Here is a 14,513-nt window from a genome sequence, read left to right on the forward strand (position 1 = left end):
ATTACTTTGTAAATACACCATCACTCATCACACTACATAGTATCATGTTAAACTCATCCACCGTGTAATAAAGTATATAATACATTGTCGATAAATACTCCATACTCGACGTCCGGTCATTAAATTACAGGACAAGTTTAATGAACTGCGATGCAGTAATATGATTTTTATAAAAATACGATTGTCATAAAAATATATGTCATTATATTTACGACATATAGTCTTGTAATATGCGACTACACAATCAAGTAAAAAATGAACAACCAAGACATTAATAAATAATAATATGCCTAACACAATAATTATTTTTTTGGTCGCATACACGCGAAGAAACAATAAACACATTATAAATCGTTAAGGGATTAAGATTGTATCTACAATATGAATGCATATCGGTCATAGGAATTCAGAAGTTCAATAGCATTTCAATGTTATTAACGATGTTTATTGATCCTAATAATGAAAAACCTCCTATGCCTATTGTTTGGAACGGACGTCGACATATTGTTCTGTGTATAGGTAAGGCAGTGTTATAAAATGGGGCGACTCAAAAAGGGGTCACCAGCGATAAGGTGATAACTAACGTGCGATGTCCTTCGACAGCCCAAAAATTCATTCTCAAGTAGATCACACCAGCATGGGTCCGTTGACGTATAGCGCAACAAAACAATTACAAATAAACCTTTAAAAAGAAAACATGTCCATTTAAACTGAATTTAGTATTGGAACACTCATATTGTGGATTTTTATCGTGTTTAATCAACAGTCATGCAAAAAACTATAACTATGTTCTCTACGAAAAGAAAAAATATGTCGAGGATGAATGTAATTAATTAACTAAACATTTTTTTTATAAATACAATTAAATACTAAAAATATAAATTTTATTTTTTATTACTATTCTTATGTAGTAAAACTAACAAGAAAGTATTAAGGGATCAAAACCCCATTTACCTACAATTATAATTCATTCAAAAAATAAATGTTAGCTGTACTAATAATAATAAATTGTATGTATAAAATTGTATAAAATTTCTTAAAAATAAATTTAACCCAACACTAGTGAACTTGAATGTACTATATTGTATACTTTAAACGTAGGTTGGTTTTGTAAATAGTGTAAGCACATGGTATTGTTTATTATTACTAAATATACAATACATAATTAGTAAAACCTATACTAGTTAATTGCTTTTAGTTGTCAAAGTGATTTGATCGATAAAAGGACTAATTATAATTAGCTACATACATATTACTAGTTGCCATTAATGACTACCACAAGTTGAATAGTGCTGTGATGTTTATGTACGTTAAACATAAACAAATTATTAATTACAAAGGAGTGAAATTATGAATTTCAAAAGCGTTTTGTCGCTTAAAGTTCAATACCTCACATGTAATTTTTTCAATTTTCCTGGAGAACAAAAAAAATAATAGTTTACATAAAATTACTTTGAAATGGCGATTTATTTATAAACGACGCTTTTGAGAGCGTCATAGGAACAAAAATATAAAAATAGCGAGGCTTCATTGATAATTGTTGGATAATTTGAAATTTTAATGCTAGAAATGAGACATCTAATAATGAACCATACAGTGGAACGCTTTATGATAAATCATAAATTAGCAAAAGACGAAAGAGTAGTCAACAATCAGAATCCAGAAGACATAAAATCAGCTTGTATTGTTTGTACCAAACTGAAAATAAAATTCAGAATTATTTTGTGAATAACGGGAATCTAATTAAGGAAAATCTGTAGGAATAAGAGTCTAGACATAGCGAAGCTCCATAGAAGATCGTAAGATAATTTAAGACCTTAATTCTAGAAATGAGGCATTAAATGATAAACCGTAGTAATAGTGTACTCTAATGATGAACTTCACTAACTTTGAAAAACTTTATGGTGAATCATCAATTAGCTCAAGGTTAATGAATCTTTAATTATTATGTACAAGAGTTAATAACCAATTGCGACTACCTTGTTACCTCAATACATTACACATCAGTTAAAAACCGACTTTCATCATAAAATTTGGTATGAGGTGCACAAAATAGACCATTAGGCCTCAGTGCATAAGCAGTGTCTATGCTCACACCTTTAGTAACTAAAACTTAATACAAAACTATTACACGAATATATCAACATTAGTTTTATCCTTACCAAAGATAATTATTTATATTTAACATTATAACAAACAAATTTTTAGTAAAAAACAACACAATCAATAGAAATAAAATAATCAAATATTATAAGATAAGCTAAAGTTTGTAAGAAGTACGAGTAAAGATTTATAACCATTAGACAATAACCGAGAGTGCTTTGCTTTAAAATTCATAACTGTCTAACCCACACCATTTATTTAGTACTGAATAATTAATATTGTTGCATTATGAATTATAAAAATCCTATGTGATTTGAAATACAGTCGTCTTTGATTTTTACTTCACTACTATTGTTAATTATAGTAGAATCGTACTTACGTACTTATATGTGTTACTCACTGTAATCTATTTTTGATCATACAATGATCAATTATGGTTAGCAGTGATAACAATTACTATTGCCAAATCCATTGATTATATCGAAGGACCCTGACCCATCCCCTAATTGTCAAAACTTGCTAATGAATAAATAAACACAAATAACAATTATAAAACATTATAAAAGTGTAGGTGTCCCATTTGAAAATATTTTATTAGTAGTATATTGTTGTAAGTAGTTGAAAATGACAAAAATTAATTAATGACTAATTTTATATTGTCATTTTGCTTTTTAAATTAAATAATTTGTGTAGTAATGAGTCATATGGCGGCATAAAATACGTCAGCTATCTTAGTACTAACCGTGTGAAAATAAACATGTCTGTTTATACACAACCCGACCGTCGTTAACTCGTCAAATTTGATGAGTTTAGAAAGTTAAACATTATACATGTAAGTACAATCATCGATTGTAGAGTATGTTTGTTAAGAATGAAAGTGTGGCAAGCTATTAACATGACAACAAATTGAAAATTATTAATAAAAATGTTATTTAATTACATACTCATGGAAAACTTGTATAACTATTTTTAATTGCACACACTAACATGTTTAACCCTGAATTTACGACAAAAATCTTTTGTAAGCATATACAACACCAATAAAAATACTGTAAATATTATGATCGTTAATCTAACAGCTTTATTACGGCCAACAAGCGTTTAAGTCTCCAGTTGCGAACAGTAGTGTCGCATGTTAGACGAGGTGATAGTGTCTTAGGATGGGCCCTGTGCGTAGGTAATACCATAAGTTACACTTCGTGAGCATGATAACGCAAGTAAATTAATTATTATTCGCATGGCAAAACTAAAATCATAATATTTTCCGGAATGAAGGACGTACGTGACACATCGTATTAGATATGGATAGTATAGAGACAGTCTTTTGGAGGACTATATAACAGGGCTGACATTGAATGTTATTTTACAGTATAAGCGATTAATAATCAACTAAAATTTAATAAGGATTACATTGTTTCCGCCAATTATAATTCTTTAATACGTTTTTTAAAATATAAAACCATATTTCACTTTTTTTTTCGTTCCTATGTTTGCAGATTATATATAATGTGATTACACATTTAGTAAATTTAACTATATTTAATCATCAACTAATGATGATAATTTTATGGTATTGTTTAGAATTTCAAAATGGCATGCATACAATAGCATTAAGGAAATTTATGAAAATTTCTTGTACCTTTTTAATTAAAAATAGTACGCGAAATAATTATTTTTGAAAATATTTAATATGACGTCGCCTATTTGCATAAATGGAACGTAAGAATACAGAATTAGTGTTGTGTTACTAAGAATATTTTTCCGGGAATATTCGAAGAAATAGGGATAATATCCAGACCTCAGAGGAATATTCCCTTAGAAAAAATGTATAAATTAAATGTGCACGGCAAATGAATAGTATTTTTTAAAAACAGTTTCAGAAGCGCATTATTGGTCAAAAGTACTTCATTTCGCATTATTTGGTTGTATTATTGTGATAACCATTATGATAAAGATAAGAAATATAAAGAATATTCAGTAAGTAAGGAAACAGGTCAATTGTTACAAAAAATAGAACCCCATTTCCTTACTTACTGAACCCTCTATACATGATAAAAATAAAAATTGATAACTTGTGGTTAATTATTTAAAATAAAAAATATTAATTTATAACTAAAAAAGAATATAGAAATGTTTAAAAATTATAATAATTTAATTAATTAGAATCTTGGCCCGCTGTAAAATTCATTATTAAACTTGTGTAAACTGGCAAAATGTGATAATATTATTTAGCGATAACGTCACTAGAAGAATATAAGGGTGTTTTCGATTGAGATGTCAATAAGTGTTTAGCGTTGATAATATAATAGTAACATTGTTCTCGAAATATGTGTCCGCGGTTTTTTAGTAATTTTTTTTTGTGGCTTTTTGAATTTTATATTTTTCATAAGTATCTAAGAAATATATATATTTAAGGTTTCATTTAGGACTAAAAGATTTTACAATACCTCTCCACGCTTCTCTATCCATCGTTAATACTTGTCCATCTCTGACGTCTAACATCTTCATGTATTATTCGGCTAACTCTTCGGGTTTTTAGATAATAAATGAATTAAATTTAAGTTTATTGTACAGGTACAATTAGTGTATTAGCAAAATTGACCTGCGGATTTAAGTGCATGGGCAGTTCTTCCTTTTATTTCTAACAACTAAAACTAAAACTAAACTTTATATATTAGTGATAATGTGTGAAGTTAGTTTTTATACAATTTAATAAAGTTTATTTATTGAATAATAACTTAAATCATTCAACATTTAATTAAAATTGATAATGAATATTTTTGAGTATATTATAATTTTTATTTGAGATATTTGGACTTTTAAGTTTATATATTCAAAACTTTAAACAAAATATAAAAAAAAATAACAATATTCTGAAGAATTTACCAGAAAATTCACGAAATAATTTTTAAGTTTACATAGTACTATACAGAATACCAACTTCAAATTATTAATTGCTATAGTACGATTCCCAAGTTTAATCTGAATCTCAAACATTTTTCCGTACTGTTAAACCATTTATATATTGACACATGGCGTCAAAGTGTAAAAAAGAGTAAAACATTGACAAAAAAAATAAGCAAATATGAGATTAAAGTGTAGTAATGAAATAAGTACATTGATAAAAACCAACAATCATCACAATACAGGTCAAGGGTATAAGTCATAATTCCTTAAACGACAGATCGCTTGTAAGCTCTCTATATTGTACTATATGAGAATATAGTATAAACGTTTTCCTGAATGCAAAGTAATGGCAATAACAAAAACAATCAATCGATTATTTCATATAAACATGGTACTCTACATAAAGACCTAGACCCCTGACTGTGACCCGTTTTCCGCCCGTATGGTTATGGTAAGTCGCACATTACAAGTATACATCAACAATTTGTAAAATCTCTTAACGAGACTAATGGTTTACGATGTGTTAATAGATTAGACAGGTGTATGACGTACGCAAATCTTTAGAGGATTATTTACTAGTATACAATTTGTTTGCGACATTGTAATTTAAGATACGCCTAATTTAATTGCGTGATAAGAATATTAAAATTTATTTTGAGAATTGGCAACACGTTGTGATATAAATGTATGCGGCGTCCTCAAAATCTACCGGAAAATCTGTCGACCGTGATAAATACTATATTAGAACAATATTGTTCATTACGTATAAATGTTATTTCTATATTAATTATCAAATAAAAAATGTACACTTTATAGTTTGAGCAATTCGACAGCTTAAAAGAAATAATATTTCATTTACTTTTTTTATTTCATTGCCAATTAACTTAAACATTTATCTGCGAGGAGAGAATAAATTGTTTATTCTGGAAATAAAATGTGATTGATAACCAAAGAAATATAAAATGTTTATTTAAAATAAAGATTGTATTTTAACTATATAACCTTTATTTCACATTTAACATTCTAAATATAAGTTAAACAATTTGAGCCCTTCTATAATAATTATTATTTGTAGGATTCTTATAGATAAACTTACCTTAAAATTTTAATAAATTTTTTGATATTTAAAATTGAATTCATAAATTAATGACTTGGTTGTACATCTACGAGTAGATATTCAAACTCACGCCAAAACGTATTTTCAGTTAAATGTGTTCGTATAAAAGTGAAAAATATATTTTGAAGAGTTATACAAAAAACAGTATGGGTATAATATATACGAATTTTTCATAATTTCTAAGGCAATATTATAATTTTATCATTTAACTTCAATAAATGCAATATCTACATAAGAAATGTCAGTTTATTCTGTTCATAATTTTTAATAGTTACAGTACTTTCTCTAGGCCAGAATAATTATTTTATTAACTCTTTTATTACAAGTACTAAATACGAATAAATGTATATTATTACACTGCTATTGATAAATACATTTCATTTTATTTTAACTTAATTTTATATTCATTTTATTTTAGATCTCAACAGTGAATAATCTAGTGGTATGTCTATCAAACAATAATAATTGTTGTTTACAACTAAGCAATTACTATGTTCTATCATTATTCATTGATAACATTTAGTAAAGTAAAAACAACACACCCATTTTTTATCTGATGTCGACATATAAGTCACAATTTTAATTTTAAAATTATTAAGGTACTCATTGTTGTATGCTTTAAAAAATTAAAAATACATTTCTTAAAAAATTAAAAAATAATCTGAACATTTTATAAGATATTATAAACATTAAGCTTATACTTTAATAATAATTAGTTTAAGTAGTAAATATTTATTCAATAATAATGCTAGACATTTAATATATAAAAAAATATTTACAATAAAATTATTTTCACCTTCACTAATACAAAAAATTGTATTACATACATTTTTTTCTGTTAAAAATTAAAGGGTTAAATATATTTATGAACATAAATTGATATTAAAATAATATTATTCCACCTACTATTTTATTAAACACTTCATAACTAGAAATAAAGTTTATTATCCGATTAGACATAGAGATAATAAAATAAAATCACAATCACATCTCACTTCTAACATTAATTTGAAAATTTTATTTTCATTTATACTTTTAAAAATATTATATGAGATATTGTTAACGAATTATTACGAATACATATATAGAGTGTTCAGTAAGTAAGGAAACACGCAAATTACTACAAACGTGAGAACAATAAAAACCCGTTTTCTTACTTACTATACACTCTATATATGGGATTTATTAAGAATACAGTCCCTACGTCACCACTGTGCCACGATTCCCTGTGCTGGGTTTTTTAAATATTAGTATTTAAAAATTTAGAAAATATTAGGAGTGGGTAGTGTTTAGCGACATTCTTTCTTTTACTATAACTAACAATTAAACTATTCGAAAAGTAATCATAAAAAACTGGCAAATTGGTCAAAATTTTATTTAGACAGTTATCCATTTTATAAAAAAAAATAATAATTGATTCCCGTTTAACTTTCAAAAGTTACCCCTGAATTTCTATCTTTAAGAATATTTTTCTTTTTTAATAAACTTGATATTATTCATAAAAATAAATCACATTTTTATCTCTATAATTTTATAAAAGTATCATTATTTGACGAAATGTAGGGATTGTATTCTTAATAAATCCCATATATAGAGTGTTTAGTAAGTAAGGAAACACGCAAATTACTACAAACGTGAGAACAATAAAAACCCGTTTTCTTACTTACTAAACACTCTATATATGGGATTTATTAAGAATACAGTCCCTACATTTCGTCAAATAATGATACTTTTATAAAATTATAGAGATAAAAATGTGATTTATTTTTATGAATAATATCAAGTTTATTAAAAAAGAAAAATATTCTTAAAGATAGAAATTCAGGGGTAACTTTTGAAAGTTAAACGGGAATCAATTATTATTTTTTTTTATAAAATGGATAACTGTCTAAATAAAATTTTGACCAATTTGCCAGTTTTTTATGATTACTTTTCGAATAGTTTAATTGTTAGTTATAGTAAAAGAAAGAATGTCGCTAAACACTACCCACTCCTAATATTTTCTAAATTTTTAAATACTAATATTTAAAAAACCCAGCACAGGGAATCGTGGCACAGTGGTGACGTGACATAGTGGGATCAAGTATAGTGATATCTGACAGTGATTAAAATCACTATAAAAAAAAAAACGCTTCGATGCAAATCTTTTGATAGTGTTTAATTTTAAAAAAATGGTGGATTATTCCAAAAGCTACATGATCTGCTATTTCCTTATTGATATCCAGATTAAGATAAAGTATGACAAATGAAAAAGGGATACAAATATTATTTCTCATAAAAAAATTGTGATGATCCATACACTTTTCAATAAGTTATAGCATGATGAAGTTAAAATTGTAAAAAATAAAATCGAGAATTTTCACAGAAAAATAGCATTTAGTAACCATTTTCACCATTAAGACAAAATAAAGTCCAAAATTTTTTTTTTCATAATAAAGTAAATTACATTAGCTTTAATTTAAGATATTTAAAAAAGTTTCAGACTTTCTGGAACACTTTCAAAGGTTAATTTTTTGTGAAAAAGTTGTCATTTTGAATCCCTCCTTGTGGGTAGGTAAAGGGTCAGATTTATAAAAAAAATATACCAAATGATAGGTAAAGATATCAAGCATCTATAAAAAAAAATTATATTGATTTGTTCATTTTTGAAAAAGTTATGGCAGTTTTAAGAAAAAAAATTGAAAAAATTTCGAAAATTAGTGATTTTTAAATTTGTAATTTTTTCGGAGATTTCCCCCATCTACGGGAAACGAGGGAAATTTTTTCAATTTTTGAGGGTTATGTCTTCGACTAGATACGATTTGAGATCTTTTGACGTATCGTTGAAAGAAATTAGTTCGGTGAGAGCTGAGAAAAAGTGGTAACAGACACAAAAAAAACACATCATAGTAAAACCAATACCTTCTCAGTTTCGCATCAAAGCTAAAAGTAATATTTTTGTGCACTTTCGTATCGAAGCGTTTTTTAATATCAATGTGGTTTTTAAATATCAAGTTTTTAATGTTAGAGTATGCGAATAAAAATATATAAATTCTCTAGATTATTAGAAAAAGCACTAAAGATTATTTTAGACACATTAAAAGTACGTCTTTATCTAAATATCATTTTTGATCTTTTGTCATATTATTGAGCAATGTTAGCCCAAAACTGAGTATTTTTATAATAAGACAAGTAAAATACATAATATTAAAAATAAGAACCTTCTCAGCTTCGAAGCCCAAAAAAAGCAAAACTACATTCCATTTTAAAAGTGTAAAGTTCTTAAAAGTAACTAAATAAAATAAAATACGAGTAAATTCACTCACGTTTACAGATGACTATTAATTTATCGTATTTAAAAAATCTTTTTTGTTTTCCAAGGTTTTTCAATCGTTCATATTACCATTTCAGATAACTACGAAAACAAATTTAACTAAACCAACAATTGTGCCTCACAAGCAAGCAACAATAACAGTAATGGTCCACAGAAGTCGAAGTAATTCAAATTATTTTGATTAAAGGTCAACTGAGCTAAATATTCAATAGCGTATAAGTGTCTATTCTCGTTGTTTATAGTCTTGCGATTCACAATTATTTCTATACCTATAATATGGTATTCTACAGAAATAGCTTCCTATTTCAAATCTTCAAACGAGATTTGCAAGATGAACATGACTTATTACGTGGGTGCGCTCTGTATTTAAACATTATGTGTATACAATATCATAGGGTCACAATAATATCTATCTTATAATAGCAGAATACAATGCACAGACTCAAGGTCACTACGTGCACGATTTAATTGACCGTGGTAGTTAATCTGTAATAAAATCAACATCTTATATTAATAGTATATAAAGTTCATATTATTTTCCGATGGAAACAAATCGTATTTTTAAGTTATCTTATCCCCAGAGCTTCTAATAGAAAAATGTTTGTTGTTATTAAAAAACTAAAATATTTAAGTAATATATTACCAAAAACTAATACATTTAAAACTTAAAATTATTGATTTTTATAAAAATTATTTGTTGGTTTATCAATCTACTAACATAAGCACTTTAATCAAATACATGTGTGGATTACTTTGCTGAATGAGACATTTTACTGTAAAACAATTTAGATTAACCAAATTTATTTATTTTTTACAGAATTTTCAAAGTTATTTGTGTGATAAAGCTTTCATGAGTTTTAGTATTAATAGGAGTTTGTTATTAAACTTTGTTAATTGTAATACTATTACATCATTTGATTTAAAATAGGATAGAATTAGATAAATTAATCTATTATAATTTCATCTTAATTTTGGAAAATGTGTTTTATTGAAGTGTTTATATTGTAAACAGACAACATTAAATTAGCGATTGGACTTTTTAAACGGGAAGAAAAATTATTGTAAATAATTAATTTGATGTCACCTTATCATAACGGAGAAATCCTTACTCTTTTATATTTTCTACAAACCAATTATTAAAACAGTAGACGTCATGAAATGTTTAGTTTTTAAAAAATTACCCAGGATTAAATAATTTTATAGTTTGTTCATGTTATAACACTTCAAAATAAAAAAAACTAAATTACATTTGATTATAAGTATTTTTTTTATTGACATCATTTGAATATTAACACTAGTACAAAAAATAATTTGAAACTTTAAATAGATAGATAGAAGTTAATTACAATAAATACAATTTAATTGTAAATAATCCAAGTATAAATCCTCACTTACTATGATTGAAATTTCCAAATTGCTGAATTTGACTATTGGATTTTAAGCGCAATGGGTTGAAAGACGGTATCATTGGATTTTGAAATACTTTGATGTTAGGTTTTATCAATTCTGGTCTTACGTCCTATATAAACAAAGTACTTAATAGTTTTATTGTCGTATTATTTTATAACAGTTGAATATTTATGTTGTACAATAATAAATACAAATTATGAATATTAAACACTTCAGTACAACTAAAATAACACTTTAATGTGGCTTCAACATAAGTTGGAAGATAGTGGCGCAGCAAGGGGAGAGCGCAAGGGACACATACCCTTTCCTTGGACATCACCGCCTAATTAAAAAAAGTATTTTGAATGATAAAATAAGCAAAAAGGTGATATTGTCGTCGATCGTGGATCTGCCCTTTCTGGAATAATTAGACCCCCCCCCGGGTAACGAATATAAAACTTATATTATTACTTCTAAATATATACTAATACTGCCATACTACTTATTTAATTCATTAAAAGAGTAAATATATTTTAATACCAAATTTGTTAAAAAAAAAAATAAAGTTAGTTTTTATTTTATTAAATCCCGAAATTTGATATATTTTCATAAACCTTTCATTACATTAAAGAAAATTACAACCTTCTTGAAAAAGCTAAACACATGTTTAGTTCAGTAAATGTCAAACGTTATGTATCATGTGATATAAATTAACGACTGATCTTCTAAAACTTTACAGTAAATTACTTTAATCGGTCAGTAAAATATTTAAATAAAATATTATATTTAATAAGGAAAATTTTGTTAGACTCACTTTATTACCATCTTCTACAGGTTCAGGTTTGTTTACAGTGACATTTGCACTACCATACACCTTTAAAGCGTTTTTTCGATTGACACTAGTCCAATTTGTCACCATTTGATACATTGCGAATTTTTCCTCGGATGACGTGTATTCGATGTCTTGAAGTACTCTAAGCATCAAATCATGCAAGTACTTTGTAGTGTATGATTCTTTGTGGCGTTTATTGATGTAGTATTGATTAAAAACTCGATAAAGAAAATAATAAATCTTTCTAATAGAAAAAAATGAATTATTAAAAATAATAAACAGATATAAAAAATAGTAATCAGAGGAGCCGGGACCGCGGGGAGGGGCAAAAGTATCATTATGCCCCCCTAAAGAATGTGACAAAAAATTAAATAAATTATTATTATTTGGGTTAAGTTAATGTTTTTTAATAATTTCAATTAAAAATACGGTAGCACAGTGTGAACGTGGCATAGTTGGGACAAGTATAGATGATATCTGTCAGTGATTAAAATCACTATCATAAGAAACGCTTCAATGCAAATCTGTAGATAGTGTTTAATTTTAAAAGATTGGTGGATGATTCCTAAAGCAAAATTAACTCTTATTTATATCCTGATTACAAGTTTTATGATTTTTAAGTGTAATATATGAACAAATATTTACTATAACAATTAAATATAGTATGAAATTGATATTTAATAATTTATTATTGTAATTTTTACAGAAAAACTATAAAAAATTATAAAGTAGATGTTAATTCTATGGTAAACATGTATAAAAGTTAAAGGGCTTGATATAATACTTTTCAAAAAAAAATTGTTTGTTACTTATAAATAAATTTATTGAATTAAAAATTTAAGGAATTTTCATCAGAGACAAAAATATACTTTTCTAAACCCATTTTTGCGCTGATTTCAAATCTGCAATTAAAGTTTCGCATATGGACTATATAATAACAAAATTCTTCTCATTAATATAACAAATTTTTATGTTTGATAATTATGTTACGTATGAATAATCAATAAATATATTTTAATTAAAAAAATACGTAACAAGCAGAATATATAATATGCATTATATCAATATAAATAATTATTTAAAAAATTTGTTACAATAAAAATACAATAAACATGTTTAACGAAATTTTGAGTTTTCATCATAAATTTACTGGAAATAGTAATTAAATAAGTTTCTGATCACATATCAATCTAAAAAAAATATTTTATTCGTTATAAAATTTTCTGTTTAATTATATAAATTATAAACTTGCAAGTTGAGCTAAAATTGTGTTTAAAAGTTCAATATTTTTAAATTATAAACTTTTATAAAAATCAACTTTAAAGAAACAAAACAAAAAGTAAAATATGTCATTTTGAATTGGAATTTTGCACGTATTATTTTAATATATTAAAAATTAATAATAACTTGAATAAAAAATTTTTTTTATTTAATTTTTTCATGTGATTCTAATTAATAATAATCTCAAAAAAGAGGTGATTGAAAAAATCTAATTTATAACCTGAAATCGGCGTAAAAAATTGGTTAAGTGAAGTATATATTGGTCTATAATCATTAAAAACTATTTTATTGTATTGATATGATTTTACTGTGTAATTTAGTATAAAAATGAATTTTAAAAAATGTTTTTTTAGCCTAATTTTGAGATATTTACCTGAATTTCGAAAATCACATGAATATTAGCTAAAAATAACAATTCAAGATAGTTCAAAAATTCAAAGCAGCTTTTCTTCACTTTGAGGAGGCAAAATAATCAAAATAAGTGTAAATTATTATTAATGTAAATGAGATTCATGTAAATTGGTGGACTCATTACTATGGCAAACCTTTATAAAGTATTTTAAAATAAATTAAATTATAATAAAATTTAAACACAAAAATAGCATATTTGTAATCTACGGAAATTATTCGCACGTAGCAGTTAAGTCGTCAGAACAAATTTTTCTTTTTAACTTATAGTACATAATATAAGCTTTAGTTTAACATATATTTAAAAAAAAACCCAGCACAGGGGGGTCGCGGCACAGTGGTGACGTGGCATAGTTGGATCAAGTAAATGATATCTGACAGTGATTAAAATCACTATCAAAAATAAACGCTTCGATGCAAATCTTTAGATAGTGTTTAATTTTAAAAAAATTGGTGTTTTANATTTTAAAAAGTTAAACTGAAAAAGTTCTACGTTTTATACGTATTTTTCAAATTTTAAACACCATTCGTATATATAATGTATTTAGAACAAAAATTTGTGTTGATCTACACATTTTTCAAAAATTTATAGCAATTTTAGGAGAAAAAAATGTCAAAATTTACCGATTTTAAAAATTATAACTTTTTAGAGGATTTCCTCCATTTACATGGAACGAGAGAAATTTTTCAATTTTTAAAGACAATGTCTTCAACTATATACAATTTGTGATATTTTGAAGTATCGTTAAAGAAATCAGTTCGGTGAGAGCTGAGAAAAAGTGTTAACAGATACAAAAAAAAACACATTATGGTAAAATTAATTACTTCTCAGCTTCGCAATAAAACTAAAAGTCGTTTCTTATCGATTTCAGATTTTGTGAGTATCCCAAAATTATCTTTTAAGAACTTTATTACTAAAATAAAATTTTCACCAAAAATTAAATTTGTTCTTTTTACAGTATTTTATTTATATATATATACATATAAATTTTAATTTTTAATTTAGTTTAAGTTATTCTGCTAAAAAAATTTGATATTGAATATCCCATAAATTATACTAAACAGTTTTTAAAGTTTTTTTTATTTATTCTAATAAGTAAAAAAAAATTTAATTAAAATATTAACTATATTTTATTATATTATCAATACTTATTAATAATATA

This window comes from Daktulosphaira vitifoliae, unplaced genomic scaffold, assembly GCF_025091365.1.
Source record: "Daktulosphaira vitifoliae isolate Bord-2020 unplaced genomic scaffold, ASM2509136v1 Scaffold_4, whole genome shotgun sequence".
In the NCBI taxonomy this organism is placed as follows: domain Eukaryota; kingdom Metazoa; phylum Arthropoda; class Insecta; order Hemiptera; family Phylloxeridae; genus Daktulosphaira; species Daktulosphaira vitifoliae.